Source organism: Oryza sativa, chromosome 4, assembly GCF_034140825.1.
Source record: "Oryza sativa Japonica Group chromosome 4, ASM3414082v1".
NCBI lineage: Eukaryota > Viridiplantae > Streptophyta > Magnoliopsida > Poales > Poaceae > Oryza > Oryza sativa.
In genome coordinates this window covers 3,382,622-3,387,810 of record NC_089038.1, presented here as the reverse complement: position 1 = coordinate 3,387,810, position 5,189 = coordinate 3,382,622, and the positions used below count along the sequence as shown (strand labels likewise).

Genomic DNA, 5,189 nt, shown 5'->3' with positions numbered 1-5,189 from the left:
AATACGGAATCTAGGTATCTTCATATACCTTCAGAAAAATCCACACTAAATTATTCTACCCACAAATTAAATAATTGAATTACTAAAGTGGGAGAGAGAAATAATCCTGAAAATCATTCAAACGTTTTCTTCACCCACGTTTCTGCCCAACCCTCTCACCCTAGCTTAGTTTGCCACGACCTGGACCCACTTGGCAGCCACTCTGGCTCGTCCTCACCCTGTGCAAATCTTCCAGCCGACCAGAGACAGCCGAGAGAGAGAGATTGGTGCCGGCTGTGTACGACGCGTAGCCACAACGTGTCGACGCCATCAAACTCCTATTCTAGCCTTCTCCTCCTCCCAGCTGCATCTCCACACATCATTCTCCACCTCTAAGCCGAAGAAACCGAGGGAGGAGGCTCTCAACTTCTCCGTCGCCCTCATCCTTGCCGCCGGCCGCGAAGAAGACGACTATTGTACTCTACTCTCCTCACCATGCCGAGGATTTATCCTTTTAATTTCATCCTCTATCGTGCAGCGGATCGACGGGAACGCCGTCGTGCCCCCGGCACTCCGGAGCGCGCTCCAAGCGCCGCCGCAGCCGACATCGTCGTCGTTCCGACCACTGTAGACCAAACCAAGCCGAGCCGTCGCGCCAACGTCTTCTCCTTGAAGTCTTCCTCAAAAACCCTCAAAAATCCTAGGCAATGGCGCAGCAAGTGCGGAGATCGGCTACCGTCTTCTTCACCTCCGGTCGCCGTCGCCATTGTCGATTCCGCCTCCTCCGGTGAGCCATTGTCCGATTCTTCGCGTATACACCATCCCTGGGACCTCACTAACCCCATGAAAACACATGCATGTCAATTCGATGAGTGGATCGAGCCGTTGCCGTCTTCCCGGAGCTCTACACCATCGCCGGACCATCTTCTTCACCGCTGCCGCTGTCCAGACTTTCCCGCGCCTCGTTCAAGGTTCGGTGAGCACCCTTGAGCCCATAGGATTGCATTCATGCATTTCATTCACTTAGAATCGAGCACCAACTCAACATGCAGTAGCAGCCTAAGCACAGCCGCCGCTCGGACTCGCCGCCGGCGTCACTCCGATGTCCACTGACCGAGAAAAGTAGAGGAATGGAATCGGAATAGCATGATCTTCATTTTGTCTTTTGGTCGCACCCTCAAACGAGCCACCGTTTGCCGCTGGCAAGCTTGAGATCGAGCTCAGCCATGGCTTGATCTGCTTCAGCTCGAACGAGGGACCTCCTCACGAGAATTTAGATTAATATAGGGTCCTTTCTGCAAAAGCTCAAGACACACAGAACAGTCATAGGACTGCGGTTTGATTTCCTGAAATCCTAGGGGCCTTTTCGCATATTGGCCTGAGACCGACAGGTGGACCCCATGAGTTTAAAATCTGAAAATGTAAAAGATAATACTAAAAGCCTTTACTTTTTAACAGCAAAACACCTAAACTTGTAAAATCCATATAAAATCAAATATAACTTATTTTGAGATGATTCAAATTTCTGTAGGTTCACAAAACTATGAACTTTAATGTGGTAACATTAAGCTTGGCACCCTCAGCACAGACCTTGTCTCTAAAATGGGTCTAAGATAAATCATACATAAAGCATACACAAACTTATAAAATGCATATAAAGTACATCTCAACTCATTTTGGAGCAAACTCAGTTTCTACAGATCCACCAACTTATGTTCTCCTATAAAGCAAAATGAAATAGTATACATACTATACATCAAATGCCTCTAAAACTATTACCTTTAAATGACTAGTTTTAGATGAGCTGAATTTTAGAAGTTCATATAAAATTCATCTTAGATCCTTTTTGAGTAAACCCAAGTTCTGTAGAATCACCAAAACATATACTTCCAAGTTATAAAATAAAATTATATACTTACTGTATGATAAAAGCCTCTAAATACTTATGTAAGTAATAACCATCATAGAGCAACCTTAAATTGTAAAATTTGTAGAAAATTCATCTTTAGTCTAAATGAAGTGAACCAAATATCTATAGAACCAGCAAACAGTGGGCTTCAACATAGTAAAATAAAATATGGAACCTTCTGTACAGGTTATAGCTCTAAAGTTTAAATTTATAGGATAGGTGCTAATCACATAGTATCGATTGAGCAATATGTATATATATAAATGTATATAGAAATACGCTCTAGCTATAATGAAACCCAAATAAAACTTGTTAGACCAGTGAATGCATAGTTCCATCCTCATCCACCAAAACTTAAGGCACTTATCTTATATAATAATTTCTAGGTTGATATAATAAATTGCTAGCATGGACTAGAGCTCCCCTAGTTTATAAAATATGAACCATGATAATAAAGACCTTAAGCCTATGAACTAAGGTTAGATTAGTTAACTAAAATACTCATTTTATACATCACTAGCTAGACTAGCCACCAACCCGTGCAACGCACGGCGTAAATTTGTTAATACCTTTCATAAATATTTTTTCCCATGCTGAATATGTGGTATTTCTTTATAATTTCTTGATTCCAAATTTTATTTTTGTAACCTGCTAATTATTAATTTCAGTATTAAATTAATTACATAATGGATAGCCACTATGGATACAAAGTTCATGTTTATTAGTTCCTATCAGTTACGAATTTAGGATTACTGAATTTTTGAAAAACAAAAAAAATTAAGTTTACCAAAATGAAATAACCCCATTGTATATTTAATGGTATGTTTCCTTTAACACAAAATTGTTTTCATATAGTATTGTTAACATTAGTAATAATCACATTTTAATCAAGCTTATCACTCAGTTTTGATTACAGAAAGAATTTCAAATTTGATTGCTAAACTATATTGAAACAACGAATATAAATTAAAACATATGTTGTTCAACTCAATTTGGACAAACAATGCAGCAAATTAGTGTTGTAAGATGGTACAGAACCTGTAATTTAACTTAAAATATAACATAAAGGATCAAAATCCAACAATTTAAATATCCTTAATTAGACACCAAACACTACACCGGGATTAGCTCGAGTATACAAATCAAGAGTAGTTAGGTGAAAGCCATATCGATCAATATTTCACTTAGATGATGTCATACGTTTTAGAGCATATACGGATTTATCAGAGTATATAAATTGATAGAATACTTACCTGAATATTGTAGATGAGGGGACCAAAGTGCAACTTTCCAAGCACAAGTGAAATTAATGAAAGCAAACTTGTTGATTTGTAGATCAACATCTTAATACCTAATATTTACATACTGTCATATGGCAAGCATGTAAAGAGAACTGAATTGGAAAATATAAGTTCAAATATTTTTTTCATCCAGAAAATAGCAAAACGAAGCTCACCAGTTGCTGCATTCATGCTACCGGCCGCATTCGTGTACCTTGTCTCATTTTTGCTTTCGACCAAGATTTGACTACCTGAATACTTGTGTTAAAAATGACTCATTCAACAGGCAAAAGATCAGGAACATAATTTATTATTTCAATCAAAATAGAAATACCTGAGTTGATTGTGTATGCAACTAACACAACGAATCTTCCTAGATGCAAGCGAACTTGTAGATTTTTGGATCAACATCTCAACACCAGAAATTCATCGGATCAAATGATGGCATAGTTGATCAGTCCTGCTCGATCTAGTTCAGGTGAGAAATAGGTCAAAAAAAAAAACCATGGATTAAGGAGTTCAAACCAAATCTTGATTGAGAGAAAAAAAAAAGCACGGGGTAATGGAGTTTAGCATCGATCTATCTGACTACAGAAAGCATCAATCTACTGCAACATCACCTTGTTTCATAAAACCTGTGTAATAAATTACTGCCGTTGTTTCCTCAATATTAATTTTACCTATCATCTATATTAATTTCACTATAATGAATTGAGGATCAACATAAATATTCGGAAACAACAGGAAAGAGCCATAATACTCTGAAACAACGGCAGTACTCATCTATATTAATTTCACTTGTGCTTGGAAAGTGGCACTTTGGTCCCCTCATCTACAATATTCAGGTAAGAATTCTATCGATTTATATACTCTGACTAATCCATATATGCTCTAAAACGAAGTAGATGGCTTATAAATTTCTTGATCGATTAAGAGTCTGAATATTTCTTTTGATTTGCCTGCTTTAACCTGGAGAAAGAAGCACCGAAATAACCTGGTTATTTTAGCGCAAAACTATACAAAACTTGAATTTAAACAACAGACGAACTAACTTTGTTGTTTCGCATTCCAGCCCTGCAGAATCGGGCAGAGTCAACGTGAAAAGACAACAACAACATTGTTTGATTAGCGCCTCGGCCATGGCTGATGTCTGTAGATTCTGACGGAAGGTTGGTTAGAGATTTGTATTACAGCATCTGATCTACTCCCTCCGTTTCACAATGTAAGTCATTCTAGCATTTCCCACATTTATATTGGTGTTAATGAATCTAGACATATATATCTATTTAGATTCATTAATATCAATATGAATGTGAAAAATGCTAGAATGACTTATATTGTGGAACGGAGGGAGTACAAAACTATCGATACAATACTGCATTGGGTTGCACCTTGATGTGCAGAGCATTACCGTACCACATTTGATTGATTTGAAGGAAATTACGGAAGTATAAAGAACATGTAAACAGAGCAGATAATTACAGGATTAGATCGATTTGTAGACCAGATAATTACAGCAAAAAGATGAGGACCAGCAGTACCTATCAGTGAAATCATTGCCGTATAACCAGCAGCATGAACATGCATCTCTTGATGGGGCTAGGGAGTAAGGGCCTAGGGCACACCATGAAGAACGACAGGATCATCTGTTTTTTCGCTAGGGAATTTGGAGATAGGATCGGCTGGAGGTGAAAATACGGTGAACGCAACACACGTTAGATGGTTTTTGAAAGGTGGCCCACAATATTAGGTGGAATTGGATTAAAATCTACGTACGGATGTGATATTGCAATCTACTAATTAACGGCTAGATCTTTTTAATTAATGTGGGAGCTCGTAGAAAGTGCCCGATTAGTATAGGTATAGAGGTATAGATAGATACATAGATGATGAGAGGGAGAAATTGGAGGCCAGCTGGGCCTCCTTTCCTGGTGCTCATTCGTCCTCCCCCTTGTCAGGCATCTCCGCCGGCGGATCTCCGCGCATCTGCCTCTTCCACTCAAGGAACCAACCCATCCAGC

The 5,189-nt window shown here is 38.9% G+C and overlaps 1 long non-coding RNA gene across 4 annotated transcripts; it reads left to right on the top strand.

Annotated features, from left to right (window-relative positions):
- Positions 1-341: 341 nt before the first annotated feature.
- On the top strand, positions 342-4,657 carry LOC107280572 (uncharacterized). 4 transcript variants are annotated; one of them, XR_001545157.3, is made up of 3 exons: positions 342-455; positions 518-950; positions 4,241-4,657. It is a non-coding gene; the product is annotated as an uncharacterized lncRNA (long non-coding RNA). The 4 variants fall into 4 exon arrangements; XR_003241754.2 differs by having other exon boundaries at positions 342-950; positions 4,241-4,390; positions 4,495-4,657; XR_003241752.2 differs by having other exon boundaries at positions 342-950.
- The last annotated feature ends 532 nt before the right edge of the window (positions 4,658-5,189 follow it).